Here is a 22,506-nt window from a genome sequence, read left to right on the forward strand (position 1 = left end):
GGCATTGCCAATTAGTTCATTGCCAATAAACAGAGATGGCATTTTCTTTCAGTGAATAGGAATTTAACTGGCTTCTAATGACCAGAGGCTATTTTCAACATGCGTGCAGAAAGATTACCTCTCCTGGTTAAGAGAGTGTTGGTGCTGTATCCTACAGTACAGAGAAGTACTATCTACCACTGCATCACAACATTGTTTTGAGGCAGGGAAATGCTACAAAGCCCCTGAAAGAATTAAAATACTGCTTATACTAAAGCAAGCATTTACATCCCAGATATTGCAACCCAGTCTGTACTTTGAATCTTGTTTTGAAGTATATTTGACAGAATTAATTCTACAATGTAAACCCTCAGATAAAAATGCACCCCTTTGGCTGTTGCTTTCAAGAATGATTTCATCATAATTTGTAAGATAAGCACCACCCTGATATGCCATCTGCCTGTCTTCTTTGATCTACACCACAACCTTCCAGGCAACTAGGGAATGCCAGTGTGCTGCGATCAAGCCTAGAGCACTGCTATACGTCCTGGCACTTCTGTGACTGGAATTCAAAATCTGCTGAAGATTGCATTGATGTAGGTGGAAAGAAGCCTCAAGTCTGGCACTTGGCATTGTCAATCGGCATTCGTGCGTGGCATTTGTGATGTCGGAAGGTGTTTGCCGGCCAGGCATGCTCTTTTTAAAAAAAAAGTCGACTGGGGGTTGAACATAAACAGCCTCCAGGTTGACCCAAGGAGAGGCTTCAAGCTGCATGGGGTTCGTGCAATTTGTGCTGCATTTTATTTTCGCATCCCCGAGAGGCAATGCTTGGATGAGCTTTTGAGAGTTGTACATCATGTACCAAGTTACATTGGATATAAAAATTTAATTAATAGTTCCAGTGTTGAAAGTATCAGTCACTCCACTCAAGAAAAATAAATTAGCTTAAGGGAAATGCTTTCATGAGAAAACATTATACAATTTTCTGCTAATGCCATCCACAGGACCTAGCTGAGTTTATCCCTTGATTCAGCTCGGCCAGGAAAGCACAGATTGTACTGCAGAATTCTCAAGGGTACATTATACTACAGCAGTATTAATTGAGTATGACAGGAAATGCATCTTGGCAAGTGGGTTGGGGGATGGTATCAGTGGGTTTCCATTGCTCCCTATGAATTCCAGTGCAGCCTGCGTATTTTGTATGCATAGTAAATCAGTAGTATTGTACTTTCAGATCAGTAATAATAAGAATGTGCAATCATGTACCTTCAAAACAAAACCATGCAAAAAATAAACATTAAATCACCAAAAAGCTGAAGTAATGTTACTGATTTGGCTGTGGATTAAAAACGATTAGAAATCAAATGCTGTTATTAACAAATCAGGAGTAGGTTGATTTGTTGAATCATTCTAGTTCTGCCTCTGTCTACACATTTCCCATTCTACTCCTCTCTCTCTCTCGCTCTCGTTTCCCTCCTTTTCTCCAGTTACCGTTACGCGACACACAACTTCCCGAACAAATACGTGGATAGTGCTGGCCGGTAACTAGTCAGTAGCAGGTGTAGAATAGCAAGACAGGGAAGTCATGATCCCCAATTAGAATTCCCCCAGGATTGCTGCTTCTCCTCAGCAACCCTACTGAAATTACTATGGTAGAAAGTGGAGACGAAAATGAGTCTGCTTCACCGGCATGTTAGTTAGCCAGACACAGGGTCAAATCGGCCACCGGTTAGGGAGATATGTTTTAAAACCTATTAGACCTGACCAGTCGGAATCTTTATGAAAATGAGGGGAGATTTCTCTTGTTCACCCTGTGTAGCTAAGGTGCAGTTAGAGCACATTTTCAATCTCGTGGAAGAGCCCACAGAGGAACTGTTCCCATCATGGTGATTGATATAATCCTGAAGCAGAAAACATGTAGCACAAAATCTAAACGCATCCATAGTTAAAAAGAGAACATGTTAGAAAAAGCACAGTAAGTCAATAAATACCTGAAAGAGTGAGACATTTAATGTATCAGTCAGGGAGGCCAATTTTGATGATGTGTCACAATTTATACAGCTTTTTCATCCAAATATTTAACGGCCTATGTGCATTGCTAACATGTCTGTCTTTCTGGTTTCTCCTTAACCATTTGGCTACAGAGTTTTCTGCCGTTTTCAGGGTTGAAAGTATTCGATGAGCCAATTGATTTTCTGTATATTTGCCGATGTTTGTGCAACTGTTCATGATAAACGAGTGGAGTTGGGGGGTGGGGGGAGGGGGGGGGGTGGTGCAAGGTCTTGGAGAGAAGCAAGAGTTCATTCAAGTGTCTGCTGCCCACTTGCACAGAGTAGAAGTGCGGCAACTGTTAACATGTCAACTTTATCTTGCAGCACATAACAGCGTTCAGCACACATTCCTTTTCCTAAGTTCTTATTCTAAAACTGAACTGATTGTAAAGGCACACACAAGGAAACGTGCCATTGGCTCATTCTAGAAAAAAATGGCAGGTCCAATCCCTAATCTGTGTTGAATAAACTGAGCCTGCCCAGGGCGGCTGGGTCGCTGCATAGGACATAGAACATACAGTGCAGAAAGAGGCCATTCGGCCTATCGAGTCTGCACCGACCCACTTAAGCCCTCACTTCCACCCTATCCCCATAACCCAATAACCCTCCTAACTTTTTTTGGGTCACTGAGGGCAATTTATCATGGCTAATCCACCTATCCTGCACGTCTTTGGACTGTGCGAGGAATCCGGAGCATCCAGAGGAAACCCACCCAGACACGGGGAGAACGTTCAGACTCCGCACAGACAGTGACCCAGTGGGGAATTGAACCTGGGACCCTGGCGCTGTGAAGCCACAGTGCTATCCACTTGTGCTACCGTGCTGCCCCACGGTAGGGCGGCAAAGGAAGGAGAATTTGATGAATCAGCTTCTGCTCGTGATATAGCGAGATAGTGACCCTGGAATGGAAAGTAAATATTTGTGTGAGAAGTCAGGATTAGGGTTGGCGCTGATGGCACCCATGGATGAATATAGTCTGTTGACAGATCGGGAAACAATGCCTGAGTGAAGTACTGGAGGACCCTCTGGCATTTTTGAAACTGTGCCCTAGTGCCTGCAGGAAAGGAATGGAGAGAGATGGAAGAATCTTTAAACACACACACACACAGACACACACACACACTATTGTTCTGCCCCTGTGGCCCAATAAATAAAAGCACTGAAAAATTGGCTGCATTTCAGCACTAAATAAATTAATGGGAGAGAAGTGTTTAGTCCACTGTAGACACTGGTGGATTGTGAAACAGCTAATGAATAGCAGACCAATTTATTCATTGTGCTTGAAGGAATTCAGCAGCAGTAAATGTATTATTGTAATAAATCCCCTAAAACTTAACATTTAATACAATAATGAAATCTTTAAGCATGTGTTAAAATTTGTGGAGACCAGTTAGGTTGCCAGGAGAGCTGCCAGGTTGTCAACTAACAAATCAGCTTGTTTGTTCTACTGGCTTATTAAGCAGTTAACTGAGGAAATGCTATTTGAAACATTTTTGGAACATCTGGTATAATCCTGAGGTTGGAATGCCTTGTATTCTTTTAAAAAATCCTTGAACATGTGTTGAACTGTTTCTGCAGCATCTTCAATATTAGCCTTCCATAAATTCTGATTGCTATCTGTTCTAAAGCATGTTTAAGAGTGGTTTGGACAGTGCAGCCGAACAAATAGTCCCATTCTTCCCGCAGCCCCCTCTTCAAAATGACTTGCATCATTCATTAGGGACATGGGCCAAAGGGATATGGAGTTAGGCCACAGATCAGCCATGATCTCATTAAATGGCAGGACAGATGGAGGGGCTGAATGGCCTGTTCCTTTTCCTATGTTCCTATGAATCTCTTCCAGGTGAAGCTGAAACATCAAGGAACATGTTAGATTTGCTATTCTCTCGCCCCAGCCAAGGCGATGGATAGGAAACTGGTGGCCAGAATTTGAAAAATTCCTAAAATATAAGAGCTGCCAATCACTGAACACAATTTTGTCAGAGTAAATATATACATGATGCTTCAGTTAAATAAATTGATACATTTTTCTCTATGTTTATGCTTTATATTAAAACTTGCAACTTTAAATGGCTTGAAAAATATCAGTTTGATTGACAGTTTTTTCGATAGGTTGAATTTCTGATTTGATTGGCCTGTATCAGACTGAAAGGTCTGATGGTGTAATGCTTTGCCACAAAATTACTTAAGGTATTCAGATGGTGCTTTTACTATTGATTTTGAACTACCGCATATCCATTACATGTTGACAGAATAAATTTTACTTCAGCACTGCTCAGCGCCTGCATAAATATTGAGTGCAAAACAACAAATTAGACTATCTATTAATCCATACTGTAGACCAAAATCTGTGTGTGCGGTCTCCGTGTAATATATATTTCATCCATGATGATTGTTGTTTATTTATGTTCGTGGTCCAACAGAAATGTATATTGAGGTACAGAATGAGAAACCACCCCAATCATTCATAAGATAATTACTTATTTTTTCTTCAAGTGAATATATAATATAAATAAGTGATTATGTATTTCAGTAACTTCTGAATTAATATAAAATGTAAGCAGCTGTGTCTGCTATTACATATATAGGGGTGATTATATTGTGATTCTACGACTAACCATGTGCTTTCATTTCGCAATGTATGGCACCATAACAGACGTGATGGGTCCGCACCTATAATATCAGTTGTCTGCCACTGTTCGAAACAGTTTGGCACATTTGTTGTGGTGGCATGGGTGACATTCTTCGTTGCCTTTGAGAAGATGGAGGTTTGCTTTCCTACTCAACTACTGCAGTCCATGTGGTGAAAGTAGCCCTGTCCCCACCCCGCCCCCCGACTTCATCCACAAGGCTGTTAGGTAGGAAGTTCCAGGATTTTGAGCCAGCAACAATGAACAAACGACAATATATGTCAAAGTCAGGATGATGTGGGACTTGGAGGGAACTTGCAGGTGATGATGAAGCCATGCACCAGCTGCCTTTGTCCTTAATATAGTGGAGGCCTCAGTTTCAACCAATAAAATTAAGCTGGTGTTCAACAAGACGTAGTAATCACTGAATTTTAGCAGCAGATAGGAGAAGCTCAACCAGACAATTTAACGAACCAGCCACCGGTGACACAATATTTCTTGGGGTGGAGACGATCTCCTGAGCATTTCTCCAACATGAATTGGTATCGAACAGCATTTACTATGAAACCTGCATAAAAAATGTTGGAACAAAAGGAGGAACAAGCAATAATAATTGCTTATTGTCACAAGTAGGTTTCAATGAAGTTACTGTGAAAAGTCCCTGGTCACCACATTCCGGCGCCTGTTCGGGGAGGCCGATACGGGAATTGAACCCATGCTGCTGCCTTGTTCTGCATTACAAGCCAGCTGTTTAGCCCACTGTGCTAAACCAGCCCCTAGTAGAATGGTAGGATGGCCCATACAGCCATTACTAAAACCGTCTCAAAATAGAGAATTCTTGACATCAGATGAATAAAATAGCATTTTGTCACAATATATTTGTTTGCATGATGGTATTCACAAAATTACTATTTTGTCATGTTCAGTTTGATTTGAAAAATGCATATGTACAAGGGTGGTGGTGATTGTGTTGTTACAAACCTCAAAGGGTAATTTGGTTGGAGAACCACCACTTGCTTTTATGTAATGCCTTTAACATATTAAAATAGGAAAACATCTTCATAAAATATAAAAATTAACACTGAGCTGTGCTGGGAGAAAAGGGGTAGATGTGGAATAAGTTTTTGGGGGAGGGGAGAACAGTAGTCATGTGATGGATTATTGAGAATTGTCCAGTGCAGTGCTAAATTAGCTGAAACCTGCAACTGAGGGTGGAGTGGCGGGGAGACTGGGGGAGGGGGGGTGCGGGGGTGGTGTGCAGGGAGATCACATTAATTGAAGGAGCAATGTAATTGTGCAAATGCTGGAAAAGGTTGCAGAAGTAGGAAATGCAAGTGTACGAAGAGGATCGAAAGAAATATTCACATCTGTGGAAACGTGCTAAAACATAACAGAGAAGAACATCGGGTGGCTTGTAAAACAAGTTAGCAATTCATCGTGTAGAATTATAGAATCCTTAAAATGCAGAAGGAGGCCATTCGGCCCAACGAGTCTGCACCGACTCTCCGAAAGAACACCACAACTAGGCCCACTCCACCCTCCTATCCCTGCAACGTAACCTACACATCTTTGGGCACTAAGGGGCAATTTAGCATGGCCAATCCACCTAACCTGCGCATCGTTGGACTGTGGGAGGAAACCGGAGGAAACCCGGGCAAATACAGGGAGAACGTGCAAACTCCACACAGACGGTCACCAGAGGTCAGAATTGAACTGGGCCCCTGGCGCTGTGAGGCAGCACTGCCAACCACTGTGCCACCTTTTCACCAATGATTGATTTTGCATTGCTACCCAAGACAAATTGCACACTCGGGGCGAGATTTTCCAGCCCTTCCCATCGGCGGGACAGCGAAGGTGTGCCCCACGGTGGGTTCCCCAGCAGTGGGGTGGGTGAGATGTGCAAAACACCATATACATCATTGGCACGGAAAGATCCTACCACCAGCCAATAGCAGGTTGCCCTGCCACTGGAAGACATGCCACATGAGTGGGTGGGTGCCTACTCCAGGCACAGAGGTCAGTTTTAGGGCCCCTGCAGCAGCCCTGTTGAAAATCGGCAAATTCCATACACACTGGGGAAACCAAAAGGAGCGTTCCCCCTGTAGCAAACAGTTCAGTTCCTTCTCGGATAAACTCACTGAACCATTGGGGGAGCTCTTAATTGCTTTCTAAAGAGATTACAATGAATAAGTACTGTAGGTCATCTGGAAGCTGCTCATAATTTAGTCTGTGCGCCAGACTTAGGAGAATCTTCTAAGTTTGTGTTTTATGGAGCAGATGGCACAATGTTGGCAAGTAGACTAAAGTGAGATAATGTGAAAAGAACAGCCGATTATAATCAATGCCATTTATTTCACTTCTTGGCTTCCTAAGTGCTACTGCAGGATTAAGAGATTTTGATGGATATTCATGAAGGGCATGGAAATGCCTTTTTAACTTCCTCCCGCCCCATCTCGACTTGCCAGTGGACCGTATTAAAAAAAGCCAATGACTGGAGTTGAAACCAGCTGTAAATTGAAATAGTTTACGGTTAAAAAAAGCTTTTCAGGAAGTGAAGATATTTTGCAACAAATCCAGATTTCAGATACTGTTCATAAAGGGCAGATACGGATGGTTTAAGTGGTGTGTATCTCAGAAGTTCTGTCGTGCTGCAAATCTTATTGATCTTAGAGCATTGCCAGATTTCTCCAGATGTTGGTAGATTTGCTTGCAGACTATTTGAATACGCTGAAATGCCCTTGCCGTGCCTGTCTGCTATCTTCTGAGCAGCAGCTATGCGAGAGCGACTGTCAAAAGAATAGTCAGTTTTGTGCAGCCATTTTCAATGCTGACCTACAGTGGCTCCAAATGTGCACAGAATGCAGACAATTATAAAAATCCTAAGGCCTGTGAACATTATCCAGGTCCAAATTTAATCGAAGAATTTGAGAATTTAGAATGACAAAGCCAACAGAATTGGGTGGAAAAAGGGGATTCCGAAGAGAGAAGAAGTACATCATTTATGGTGTGTAAATTAAATATTTGGCACTGTTTATTTTAATTGCAGTGTATTGTGATAAAGCTGTTCCTGACAATTAAGAAGTTTAATTGCTACAATATTGGGAATTGTTTTGGCACCATAGCACTAAAGTTGACATAAAAAGAAAGTCAGGCCAGGAAGCATGGAATTTTCTGGACCACTGAAGTATGATGTTCCAGGCTCATTTCATGTCAAACCAAACTGAGGAATATTAAACTTTCACCCAGCCCAGCTGGTCTAGAATGCAACAAATGGACTGTGTGGGAAACCATTGCAGATCAACTGCCTTACAAAGAGCACCTATCATGGGAATCGGTAGCTTTCCTTTAGGTAACCTTCACTGAGATATGGGGATAACCCCATGAACATTAGTGTAAAAATCCCACATCTACCATGGAAAACTGATGATATTAGGAACCAAAGTGCCTTCGTACTCGCTATAGACATCTTAAACTGTGTGATAACAACAGAATTAATCTCAATTATCAAAACTCCCTTATCTGTATTTCCAAATACATACGAGAATTTGCAAATTGAGGAACCAACATGGATCTGCTTAATTTATTCAGTCATTAAATGAGGTGTGCAGGTGTCAAAAGTTTAACTGATTTTGTGAAGGAGACACGCATAGGGCTTCAGGCATTCAATCATCTAAATTAAGAGAACATTTATCATTATTATATTCTTAGTAAAAACTTAGTCAGCCAAAGTTTCACACCTGTTCAAAGACTGTTCAAGATTGAAATAAATTGCGAGAGTTGCAGTGGAGTTCATCACTTTAACTACTTTGTATATTCCTTGAATTAGCGGATGACACTGGGCTGGATTTTTCGGCATCCCAGCTCTGTGTTTCTCGGCGGAGGGAGGCGACATGCCGTTCGCTGGCGGTGGACATCTTTGCTCCCACCACTGTCAATGGGAATTCCCATTGTCGCCACCCCATGCCACCAGGATACCTGCAGGTGGGTGTGCATTTCCGGTGGGACCAGAGAATCCCGCCACCAGCGAACAGCCTGAGAATTCCAGCATCTATCTTTAAATATCCCAGTTTCCTGCTCTACCATTCAATAATTCATGGTCAATTCAACTTTGGCTTTAACTCCATTTTTCTCTCTGCCCCCATAAGCTTGATTCCTTTGTCAATCAAAAACCCGTTTAACTCAGCCTTGAATACAGCCCCATTGCTCTCTGGGTAAGAAGAATTTCAAAAACTTATGGTAAGAAACTGTGGTAAGAAATTCCTTCTCATTTCCATCTTAAATGAGAGACCATTTATTTTTAAACTATGTCCCCAAGTTCAAGATTTCCCCATGATAGGAAAGATTCTCACAGCATCCACCTTGTTAAACCTGTTCACAGTTTCATACCTTTAAGAGTATAGCCCCAACTAGGTCAATCTTCCCTATAAAACAACCCCTTCATCCTGGGAATTAATGAAATGAACCTTCTCTGAACTGCTAGTAAACATAGAACATAGAATTTACAGTGCAGAAGGAGGCCATTCGGCCCATCAAGCCTGTACCGGCCCCTGGAAAGAGCACCCCACTCAAGCCCACAACCCCGTCCCATACCTTTAACACAGCAACACCACCCAACCCCTTTGGATAGTAAGGACAATTTAGCATGGCCAATCCACCTAACCTGCACATCTTTGGACTGTGGGAGGAAACCGGAGCTCCCAGAAGAAACCCACGCAGACTCCGCACAGAGGAGAATGTGCAGACTCCGCACAGACAGTGACCCAAGCCGGGAATCGAACACGTGACCCTGGAGCTGTGAAGCGACAATGTTAACCACTGTGCTACCGTGCCCCCCTATTAAGGAAGTAGTAGCAGCACATTTAGAAATTCATAACGCAATCAAGCAGACGCAACAGGACTTTGTGAAAGGAAAGTCATGAGTCTAATAGAGTCCAATAACTGCTTCCAATGCAGACATATTTCACTATAAGTGAGGAGACCAGGGGCTGGATTCCCCTGTCCCCTAGTCGTGTGTTTCTCAGCAGCATGCCATTCGCTGGCGATGGGATCAATACTCCCACCATTTGTCAATGCGATTTCCCATTGAAGCCACTCCACACCAGCAGGATATGCGCAGACGGGATGCACAGCCATTGGGAACAGCCAATCCCAATGGCCAGAGAACTCCGGCCCAGAACTGTACACAGTACTCAAAGTATGGCCCCAACAATGCCCTACAGTTATAGCAAGAGTTCCCTATTTTATATCCTTCCTCTTTGCAATAAAAGCCAATATTCTATTTGCCTTCCTGATTACTTGTTGGACCTGCATGTGAACACTTTGTGATTCATGTACAAGGACACCCAGATCCCTCTGTACTACAGCATTTTTGTCCTTCTTCATTTAAATAATACTCTTTTTTTTCTATTCTTCCTGCCAAAATGGACAAATCTCACATTTATCCATATATTCCACCTGCCTTTTTATTTGCCCCCTCAATTAACCTGTCTATAGTCCTTTTAGAATCTTAGACTCTATTAGACTCATGGCTTTCCTTTCACAAAGTCCTGTTGCCTCTGTTTGATTGTGTTATGAATTTCTAAATGTGCTGCGACTACTTCCTTAATAATAAGTTATAGCATTTTGCCATTTTAGCATATATAACAGTGATGTCATGGCAAAATTATAAACCAGTGTTTCCACCTCCTGATTAAGAGGCTTTCGAGTCCATATTTGAAATGCCATTTAAAAAAAGTAAACTGCAGGATGAGGGTTGGGGGTTAAGGGTGGGTGGTGGTCACATAATAAAATATAATTATGAGCATACAGAGAGAGTAGCGTAACAAGATGGATAGCTTGATTTGAATTGACGTTTTTCAAAATAGCAAAGGTCATGGGTGGGATTTTTCAGCATGTTTTCTGGTTGCGGAGGTGGCTCACCATTGACCACTGACAGGCTCTTCCACAGTCATTTTGTGTGGCTTTCCCTTCCTGCCACTGGGGGAGCTGCTATGGGAGGTCACCTTCAGAGGGAGGAGAAGATCTCACGGGTGGGAAGGGCTGGAAAATCATGCCCTAAATCCACTTCAATTCTCAAAAGAAACTTATTTTAGTGTCTGAATGTTCTGCTTTTGCCAAAGCAATGGTCACTTCTGCTGTCAAGATAAGTTAGAAGAACTTGTATCGCCATTCTATTCTTTAAACGACCGCTGTCCCATTTGTAGTGGTTCCGAGTGACGAGCCAACCAGCTTTCAAATTAGAGTTTTGCTCTGAATTGATTGGAACTGACTGGATAAGGAGAAACTCAGAGGCCCATCCAAAACTTTGTAATTGCTGAGATAATCAATGATACAAGTGAAAACTAGCCTGGGTGCCAGGTGGGATGCGAAGTACAACAGCAAACTCAGCCTTTTTAGATTCAGAACAACCTAATTAAATCCAATTTTTAGCCTCGCCTGACTGAGCATGATTGGGACTTCAGGGACTATCTTATCAGGAACAATACTATCCTCAATATTACTGCTTATGAAAAGCAGAATCGCAAGCCATTAGAAGCTGCCTTGTGTGTTTTGAGTAGAACTTCTTAAAGTAGCGGTCTTAAAGTTTGTTTTAAATACATTATAGTTAGAATTCTGTTCTCATACTCCGGACATTTTGTTATTTTTTTTGATTCATTCGGGTTGAATATTCATCGATGAGTTGTGCTCAGACTCTTGCACAAAATTTTAATGAACTGTCAGTCAAGTCTAAATTTTACTCCGGATGACGTGAGCCTGATGTCAAGGTGAAAAACAGAACGAAAACCAGCAGTGCCAGTGCATTCTTACCCTTCCACTGAAGGTGTGGAGTGCTCTGGTTAGTACCCAGCCATATATGGCAAGGTGGCTCAGGGCAGGGGGCAGTGCCAGTGCATTCTTACCTTTCCACTGAAGGTGTGGAGTGCTCTGGTTAGTACCCAGCCATATATGGCAAGGTGGTTCAGGGCAGGGGGCAGTGCATTCTTATCCTTCCACTGAAGGTGTGGAGTGCTCTGGTTAGTACCCAGCCATATATGGCAAGGTGGCTCAGGGCAGGGGCCAAATGGAAGGGCACGGAGGTGCTTGGTCACAGCTCTGGCAGTCCTGCCAGATGTGCTTTAGAGAGGAGGCATGTCCTGTAGCTGTGGTGGGGGAGGAATAAGACTGCCTCAGCCTCAAGTCTCTCTCCCCTGCATCACATGGTGCTGCTCTGCCTTGTCTCATCTTCTTCTTAAGCTCACTTCTTGGAGGGCAAGATGATTATTCCCTGAGCCACGGCAACATGCCATGACTTTTTTTTTACTGCAGGTACGGCGAGGAGGCAATCTCGAGACTACTTTGGCTGGAACGGGGATAAACCCCCGTGCTGCTGGCGCTCATCTCAGCCCATCCAGCCACTGAGCCAACTGGGTTAACTGCACTCCTTTGCCTTATCTCTTCCCCCCCCCTCCTGCTCCTTCTGCAGAGGAGGAATGCAAGCACACGACCAAACCTTCCTATTCTCCTGACCAAACCTTCCTATTCTCCTGATGACTCAAAGAAAAGTACAGCACAGGAACAGGCCCTTCGGCCCGCCAAGCCTGGGCCGATCGTGATGCCTGAACTAAAAAAAGAAACCAAAAAAAGAAACCTCTGCCCTTACTCAGTCCGAATCCTCTATTTCCTCCCTTTTCATGTACCCATCCAGGTGTCTCTTAAATGTTGCTAGTGTGCCTGCTTCCACCACATCCTCTGGCAGCGCATTGCAGGCACCCACCTCTCTCTGCGTAAAAAACGTACCCCGCACATCTCCCTTAAACTTTTCCCCTCTCACCTTGAACCCGTGTCCCTTTATAATTGACACTTACCCCTTGAGAAAAACCTCTGACTAGTCACCCTGTCAACGCCTCTCAGAATTTTCTAGACCTCTATCAGGTCTCCCCTCAGCTCCGACAAAGATACCCATTAAGATGGGGTAGCACAGCACTCACTCTTTTTTTCAGTGTGAATTTCCAGAATAAATGTTGACAGTGTTGAAATCTTGACAAAGCATTTCAGAATGGCTCCCGTTGTGTTTCAAAAGTCCACTTCAAGCCTGCAGCAGCAAGTGGAAAGCAAAATTTGATATACCTTTAAGTGGCAGTCAATCCTCAGCAATCGCTTGTTTCCTCCTGTTCAGCTGGTCACTGTTAGGAAAGGTTGTTAACTGAAGTGTCTGTCACCAAAATGGCGTGCAGACTCTTTAATGTGTGCTCGCAGGCAATTTAGTTGTCAATCAGCCCCTTAATAATCCTCTGGCTTCAACTCCTTATCAAGGTGGCACCCTGAACTAAACATGGGCTAAACCAGCAAACCAGACTGTATCTTGCCCACCTCTTTGGTGCCTAAAATATTCAGTCAGAATAATTCCCATAGTGTTTCCCCAAAACAAGGAAGATGGATTTGAAGTAAAATCATCCTGTTCTACCTCAAGGCTGTCTTGGAAGAATCATTGAATGATACATCAAGGAAGGAGGCCATCTGGCTCATCATACTTTGCCAACTCTTTGAAAGAGCTATCCAATTGGTCCCGAAGTTATGGCATAATGCGAAGTTATGGCATAGTGGTATTGTCACTGGACTAGTAATCCAGGATAGTGGGTGGCATGATAGCACAGCATTTAGCACTGTTGCTTCACAGCTCCAGGGTCCCAGGTTTCATTCCCGGCTTGTGTTACTGTCTGTGCATGTTCTCCCCGTGTCAGCGTGGGTTTCCTCTGGGTCACTCTAGTTTCCCCCCACAGTCCAAAGATGTGTAGAATAGGTGGATTGGCCATGCTAAATTGCACTTAGTGTCCAAAAATGGTTAGTTGGGGTTACTGGGTTACGGGGATGGGGTGGAGGTGTGGGCTTAAGGAGGGTCTTCTTTCCAAGGGCCGATGCAGACTCGATGGGCCAAATGGCCTTGTGCACAGTAAATTCTATGATATCATAAATTCTATGATGTTCTGAGGGCCTGGGTTTGAATCCAGCCATGGCACGTAGTGAAATTACTGAAAGCCTAATAACGATTGTAAAACTTTTGTTGTAAAAACGCATCTTGTCCTTTCGGGAAGGAATCTGCCATCCTTGTCTGGCCTACATGTGATTCTCGGTTCCGAGCAATATGGTTGACTCTTAAATGGCCCAGCAAGTCACTCAGTTGAATAATAATTAGGGATGGGCACATCCCATGAATAAAAAAACAACTCACAATAACTTGCTGAATAATACATTCTTCTACATACCACCATCTGGTACTTCTGTAAATCTGTGTCCTCCAGTTAGTGACACTTCTACCACAGGATGAGTACCGAAGATAAGCTTTCCCAAACCTTTTGAGCTGCGGAACCCCTAGTGATGTCCCAATGGCATAGAGGAACCTTGTGTATTTGCATAAAATCGCCATGCCTTTTTTTGAGATAAAATAAGTGCAAACACAGAAATCAAATGTAAACCAGTCTTTTCGAGCTATGTCCATGCATACATTAGGAATTAGGAAGAGGCACACAGTCACAAATACATTAGCCGGCTACATGCCTCCCTCCCATTCACCTTAACAATAACCCCTGGAAGTAGTACCCACTTTAGGAGTGGGTAATCTGGTGGTAATTCGAAACCCGGCCCTGGGTCACTGTTCGTGTGGAGTTGGCACATTCTCCCCATGTCTGCGTGGGTTTCACCCCTGCAACCCAAAGATGTGCAGGTTAGGTGCATTGACCAATCCAAATTGCCCCTTAATTGGAGAAAAAATATTTGGGTACTCCAAATTTCTAAAAAAAAAGTTAATGGGAGGAATGATGTTGGAAAGCTGATTCTCATATCGGACACATGTACCTCTCGCTCCCTTTCACACTCACTCACTCATTCCTCTCACCCCTTCTCTATCTCACACACAGTTCTCTCTCAAACACAAAATCATCCCTTCTCACACACATGCCTCCCCAAGGCCCAAAGCCCTGTTGTCACATACAAAGACAACCTCTTCTCTCACATGCACTCAACCTTCTCGCATACACATACTCAACCCCTCTCTTGCACACACACCCCTCTCTCACCCACAGACTCACTCCACTCTCTCTCACACACCCCTACACACACCCCTCTCTCACACTCACACCTCCCCAAGGCCTGAAGCCCTGCTCTCTCACACACCTGGACTCAACCCCCTCTCACACATGCACATTCAACCCCATTTCTCATACACACATTCACCCCCTCTCTTTCACACATACACACACATTCATTCCCCCCTCTCACATGCACACTCACCGCCCTCTCATACACACATTCACCCCTCTCTCACACACAATCTCCTCTCTTTCACACAAATGCAGTACTCTCTCTCTCACACACACCCAAACAAACCCTTCTCGCTCACACACACTCACCCCCTCTCTGTCATACACACAGGCCTTCCCGAGCCCCAAGCCCTGGTCTCTCACTTGCTCACTCAACCCCCTATCTCTCACAACACACATGTCTCTCCAAGGCCCAAAGCCCCCCCCTCTCTCACACACACACACACACACACCCCTCTCACATACACCCCCCTCTCTCCCACACACACACTCATCCCCCTCCATCTCATACACACAAACCCCCCTCTCACGCATACACTCAACCCTCTCACACATTCACTCAGCGCCCTCTCTCTCTCTCACCCACAAACACACATCACCCCTCTCATGCACACACACACACAACACACACACCTCGCCAAGGCCTAAAGCCCCTTGTCACACATGTCCACTCACCTCCCTCCCCCCTTTCTCTGAGGCCCGAAACTCCCTACACTCTCAACACACACACATTTGGCACTGCTTCTTGACACCTCTTTTTGCCACCGGCTCCATTCTCAGGATAAATCTCTGCTGTTGGTTTTTCTGCCCATCAACAGTGAGTTGGAATAAATCAAGTGTGCCAATCAGGGAAAAGCCTGTCTGATCGATGGATGCCGATAATGCTACTCCCTCGAACCTGCGTAGCCGGTCACATGGTGGCCACCGACTCTGCAGACCCCCTGGAGATCCTGCAAGGTTCCCTGGGAGTCTGCACACTCCAATTTTGGAACTCCTGCTCTAGGAAATCCTTAATCTCCTCTATACCCTGTTCTGTACTCCATTCACCCTCCCCTCCCCCCCCCACCCCCAAACGCAGAGATGGTGATTTGACCACCGAAATGCTTCCTGCACTTGTTGCTATCCAAGAAATATAAAACACCCTCAAGTTCCCACATGGTGAAGAAGTTACAAAAAAATGGGTCTCAGCTGTCCCATCATTCTATGTGAAAGTCTATCTACATACATACATATGTATATTCCCTTACTTTTGAGTTGCTATTTAATTAATTCATGGTGTATACCAGATTTTTATTTAATGCAATTCAGATCCTTTTAATGTTGGCATCCCCTACTCAGTTAATCTAAACTTCATCTCCTTAGATCAAATTAATTACTCTGATTATTTAGATATTTACTTCAGCTCTTTGATTTAAATTACATAGCACCTCCTTCTCCAAGTTCCACTCTCACCAAATTCTCATCACCGTTATATTTAGCAGATTCAGTCAACACTGTCTTCGCTAAGCTCTGGGGTCAGCTTTTTAGTGGCTCTCTTCAGCAGACAAAACGGAATATTAAAAGATCCACAGCTGTCACCTAACTCGAGGGTAGTTAAAATAGCAAAAGTGTTTAACTCTATCGTAACCCTCAAAATAATTATACTCTTAGAGCATCTCAACATAGCACACACCAGCACACCCATCTGCCATTAAAACAACAATTGAAATTTAAGACATTGGGTCATTTATCTTTTTAATAGGAGTATAGGAAGAGTTGAGTGACAACCCTTGGTCTATTGGTTAACTTTGGAAGCAAATTATCTATTCATAGATACTGATGTGGTCAACATCATTCAGATTGGCAACTAAAACTGGATGAAGACACGAGAAAATGACAAAAGCTTGCACCAGAATTTCATACACACCCTCCTTCCCACCAGGCAGGGAGTGGAAAATTGCATGGGAATGGGTCCCTTCAGGATTCCATAAGTCCCAACCAAGATGCAGTTTTACAGTGGGGTGGATAGGGCCTCAGATGTGAAACCCATCCATGCCCTTATGAAGTCCCTAGAGTGGCCACTTACAGGCCACAAGGGCCTTTTCCCACACAGCCTCAACTTTTAGCATGGCAGGAGTCAGTTGGACCAGGGTGCCGAACATAAACCTCGATCCCGGGTGGGAAGTGGGTGGGCATGGCCTCAATCTTTGGCCATCCCCAGTACCTACCCATGGCCCCCCCAGCACCCAGCCAAAAGGTCAGGGGGCAGCACACCGAGGGTACACTGTCTGCCATGTAGCGATTCAATAGGCTGGAGGTCGGACTTCCACCCTTGCAAATCAGAAGGTCCACCTTCGCAGAGCTGTTAGCCAATCAGAAGCTGTCACTTCTCCAGCATTTCAGGTATGCAGTGCTGGGTCGTTAATCTCTGGTTGGGAGTCTGATCTCATGCCAAGCTGGCTGGCCCTAGAGTGGGTGTCTGGGGTTTAAAGTGTCATGTGAGAGGGCAATCTGGGGTGGGGTAACACTTGGGGAGGTCCTCAGATGTGTTACCGGGCCCATAAAGAAGCGAACACACCTTGGCGGTGGAGCGTTATGTCCTGCCATCCTGCCTAAAGAATTCCACAGTGCAAGAGGAGGATGGACAAAAATTCTGCCCCCGTTGATGGAGTGGAGGGCAGGAGGACCACACAGTAGACTAAAGTTGAATGTGTGAATGGAGCATACTGGAATGCAGATTTGAATAAAACTGCATAGTAGAGCAACTTATAAATGAAGGTGAAGACGCATGGGGGAAGAGGGAGAAGATGGAAGTTGTTTAGAAATTTAGGGTTGCAGTTTTTGGTTGAGTGCCGGAGTCAAGTGCCGCGCTCCAGATGGACTGCAGTTGGCATAGACTACTGCGTCAAATTCCGACAAGGGCAGAAATGATTTGAAGAGGTGGGAAAGGAATGAGTGCTGATTTCAGCTGCATTAAAGGTGATGTTGGGACATAAAGGGACAACATCACAAATATGGAAACAGATGGTTTTGGTAATGGACTGGATGTGTGCGGTGATGTTCAACTCAGAATCAAACAAGTCGTTGAGGTTGTCTGAAATTGGACTGAGCCCGGCAGCTGAGAAGAGGAAAAAAGCTTGTGGCTAAACCGTACTTGGCGTTGAGCTAGACAGGCATTTTACAGATAAAAGAATTGTGATATTAATGCTAATTATTGTCTCAGTTCAACATTTATCTGGTACAGAGGTATTTATATCCATGTCCTTTTTCTTTCCTTTGTCTTACTATTACAGGATCACAAAGCTCCTCCCTTTCTGTTTAAGTGCCAATAATTTAGAAGCATTGTCTCTGATGCTTTAGTATCCTTTATACAAGCCTGTATTCATTACTGTAGCCTGGAATTTTCTATTGATGATATAAACAGCCAAAGATTTATCAAGTTTACTTAAGATTCCTGTCTCCATGTTTATAGCGAAGGCATGGTCCGTTAAAAATCAGACCCACAGACTAACGATTACCACTTTGCCAAGGTAACAGAGGATGCCATGCACCTGTGGAATTACACCTTAGGAAGGAATTAATGGCTTTGAGAAAGGAGAGAATTGCTTTAAATTTGGAGTGTTTGTTATAGTCACGTCATATTCCTGTAAGACTTATTGAGAGATGGACACTTTTGAAACATAGAAGCATACATAGAAAACAGAAGCAGGACAAGGCCACTCAGCAACATGGAATATGGTCACTGTACAAAAATGGGCTCCAGGGAGTCGTGACCTATTTTGTGGTTTACACACCGAGACAGACATATCTGAATGGCACGGGGCACAGTGGTTAGCACTGCTGCCTCACAGTTCCAGGGACCCGGGTTTGATTCTGACCTTGGGAGACAGTCTGTGTGGAGTTTGTACATTCTCCCTGTGCCTCTGTGAGTTTCCTCCAGGAGCTCCGGTTTCCTCCCATAGTCCAAAGGTGGGCAGGCTAGGTGGATTGACCATGCTAAATTGCTCCTCATGGTCCGATGGTGGTGGGGGGGGGGGGGGGGGGTGCGAATGGTGGATCTGTGGACTTAGGTTGAGTGCTCTTTCAGAGGGTCGGTGCAGACTTGATAGGCTGGACGACCTCCTTCTGCACTGTTGAGATTCTGTGATTCCATGACTGGCAAGTTACTTAAAATGCAATGGCTTTCCCAGGTACTGATTGACAAACGCTCCCCATTTCAAAGGAAGAGGTTTAAAATGATAATGGCTGCTAGACCATGAAAATGGGATTTCAAATAAAGACAGTGGAAAAGTGGAAATGGTGTCACACGACAGAAACTGACTTGTGATGAGAAATACGTGGAAGTAATTTAATAATCCACAAGGACAGCCCCGGAGGTCAATCTGAGATACAATGACGAGAGGGAAGCCAACTTTCACTCAGCACCAGGGAAGACCCGGCTTCAAAAATCAGAGTTATTGGGACTTAGTAGTTCTACCTGCCAGAGAATAGATCTTCACAACAGCGGCTTGACCAACTTAAATGGGAAAACCAGAAGCCTGCTGTTGTTTGGGGTGAATCGGTGAGAATTAATCGCCAAAAACCCTTTGTGGACTGATTAGATTTTTAGCCTTCATGCAATTCAAACATTTATCCTCATTTTTGATTTAAACTTACAAGAACGTCTGCCTGTGCCTGTTCTTCAAAGCCATAGCACTCAAGAGGTTAAATACTTTTCTCTAAGAGGTGGGAGGTGGAAAAAGAGGGAAGTTATTCCATATCATGTAACTCCGTCTGTAACATATTGATGAGAAAAAGGTAGCAGATGAAGTTTGAATTTCAAAGCAACAATTGGATGAACAGCCATCCCATTGATATACCAATACAGTGTGCCACTGAATTATAGCACTTGAGCTTAATTATTGATTATAGTGAGTGAATTCTAAGTCTTAGCTAACCCACACGGAGAAGGCAGCAAGTTATATTGTTTCCCTGCAAGATAAAAAGACGAACCATTGGGTTGATCAATGCAATTCATTCCTACATCTTTTGCTGATCAGTTGCACATCAACCTTTACAGAGTTATTACAGCAGGTTATTTATTTTCACTCTTAATTGGTGAGGATGGCAAGGAGATCCAAATTAAGAAGAAATTAATAAAATGGGGATATGAAAAGGAACAACACATGAAATATTAAGTGGGAATGGAAAACTTTGCAGCTAATTAAACTTTGCGTTATGTAGATTAAGATTATATATGTCTGAACATTGCAATTAATTTAATATGAGATATTAGTTTGAGTATATCACTTCAAGTACGGTTCCTTTTCTCCCCTCTCAGTCTAAATTACATGACAGTAATTCCAGTAATTAAAATAGGTGTGTTGGGATTTCCATTTAAAGAAAGAGATCCAACCTTAAGGGGAGGTTAGGCAGGAAGAACAATTATGATCATCGTTTAAAAGTATTGCTGGAGTGTCCCAATGGCCTAACTGATTAAGGCAGTGAATAACTCCACCAAATATATTGGAGGGTTCCAAGTTTGATGCACTTGATGGCAAATTGGTTTACTTCAGTCTGGCTGGGATTAGGTGCATTCCCTGGATTAAGGAGGACAAAATTGGTCGGGGGGGGGGGGGGGGGGGGGGGTGGTTTAACCACTAAACAATATCCTGTGACCTTTGCTGTGTTATTGGTGTGTTTATTTTGATGAGAACCAGATTATGGTGATTTCCCTTCTGCCTGTAATTCAACAGCTTGCTGTCCCTCATCATAGCCATTGCATTGTGTAGATTAGATCACAAAATCAAAATCACATTTCTTTTCTGAACATGATTATCTGAGTATCACATTTAATGAGTCAGGAAGTGTTGTAGTGTCGGTAAGAAAAGGATACTGCTATAAACAGAAATATTTCAATTATTTTTTTCTCGGGTGTCAAAACAAAAGAATAATTTTTACACAGTGTGTCACATAACAGCAAATCTGAAATGAAGAAGGTTTTTCAAAAATATTGCCTCCTTTTCTTACAGATGCCGGTGTGGAGGGAAAGGGTGCCCCCATGGCACAGGCCTGCATCACGGGCCAGGCCACCTTGGCGCGCCCCCCCCCCCCACCCCCCCGGAGGACTCCGCAGGCTGCCCTCCAAGCCAGGTCCCGCCGGTATGGACCTTGTCTATTTCACGCCGGCGGGACTGGCTGTAAACGGGTGGCCAATTGGCAAATCGGGGCCCGGAGAATTGCCGGGGGGGGGGGGGGGGGGGGGGGACTGCTAACAGCCCCTGACCGGCACGGCGCGATCCATGCCGGAGAATTCGGCCCGGCGGGGGGGGTCGGAGAATCCCGCCCCCAACTCTTTAAATTGCAAAATAAACGGCCGCCACCTATGATGGAACAAATCAACCGACCCCCCCCCCCCCCCCCCCCCCCCCCCCCCCTCACCGCATTCTAGGCACAGAAATTCCATTGATCACCTTGCCATGCTGCGGCACTGGCTGGCATTGCCTGCCTCCAGCCCAACAATATCCGCCGGCTGAGCCAGCAGCGATGCAAATGCTAATACATCCGTCCGAACCCCCGTCCTCAACTCCAGCTGGTCCGACACCCCAACAGGACAGGGTTTTAAGTCAACCTTCAGGATTCCCGATATGGTGCTGAAAAAAGACCCGCAAGAACCCACCAGCTTGGGACAGGACCAGAACATATGTATGTGGTGAGCAAGCCCTCCCGAGCACCGCTCACATGTATCCTTGACCCCTTCAAAAAATTGAATAATCCTGGCCCTGGTGAGGTGCACCCTAATTACCACCTTGAGCTGTATCAAACTCAATCTTGTGTGGGGTGACGTAGCATTCAGCATAAGTAGGGACTCACTCCATTCCTCCTCCTCTAGAATGGATCCCAGCTCCTCCTCCCGCTTGGCCTTCACTTCCTCCACCAAGACCTGCTCTTCGCCCACAATTCACCCAATATCCCGGATATTCCGCTTCTTCTGACCCCGCACACCAGTTTCCAACATGGTACACGGTGGCGCCTCCGAGAATGTCAGAAATATCCACTGGATAAAGTCCCGCACCTGAAAATACCTGAACATATCTGAACCCCCCCCCCCCCCCCCCCCCACCCCCACCCTCCCAATCCAAAGAGAAAAGGTTGGAAAAATCTCAGCAGCTCTGGCAGCATCTGTAGGAAGAGAAAATAGCTCCCCCCCCCCCCCCCCCCCCCCACCAATTCCTGTTTTCTCCTTCAAATTGTCCCAGCTCGCGAACTGCCCCTCCAGGAACAAGTCTTTCACCCTCCCCAGCCCTTTGCTTCCCCAACCCCCGAATGTAGCAACCAATTTCGCCAGCTCAAACAAATCGTTCCTCCAAATGGGGGTGCACCTTGACGCCGCCCACGGCTTAAAATGCTGGTGGAATTGCCGCCATACTTTTAATGTGGAAACTACCACCGGATTCACGGAGCAGTTCGCTGGAGCAAACGGCAGGATCACCATCACCAGCTCTTGTCCCTTTGCAAGAGCCCCACTCCATCTGTACTCAACTAACATCCTGATCCCCAATCTACCCCAACACCAACTCTGCATTGGCAGATCCAATAATAATACGTCAGGTTTGGCAGTGCTAAACCCCCTATCTGCCTTCCTCTCTCTGGGACCCCTCTCCAAATCCGAGGCGTCTCCCCACCCATATGAAGCTCATAATGAGCTGTTCCATCTCCTGAAATAAAGTCTTTGTTAGAAAGCCTGGGAAGCATTCAAACTGGAACAAAAATCGCTGCAAATTATTCATCTTAATGGATTGTACTTGGCTC

The 22,506-nt window shown here is 44.6% G+C and overlaps 1 protein-coding gene across 6 annotated transcripts in view; it reads left to right on the forward strand.

The window, feature by feature from the left end:
• pcdh11 (protocadherin 11) overlaps positions 1–22,506 on the forward strand; it is a 777,373-nt gene that overhangs the window by 20,500 nt on the left and 734,367 nt on the right. The gene's annotated exons all lie outside the window — the stretch shown is intronic.

Source organism: Scyliorhinus canicula, chromosome 17, assembly GCF_902713615.1.
Source record: "Scyliorhinus canicula chromosome 17, sScyCan1.1, whole genome shotgun sequence".
In the NCBI taxonomy this organism is placed as follows: domain Eukaryota; kingdom Metazoa; phylum Chordata; class Chondrichthyes; order Carcharhiniformes; family Scyliorhinidae; genus Scyliorhinus; species Scyliorhinus canicula.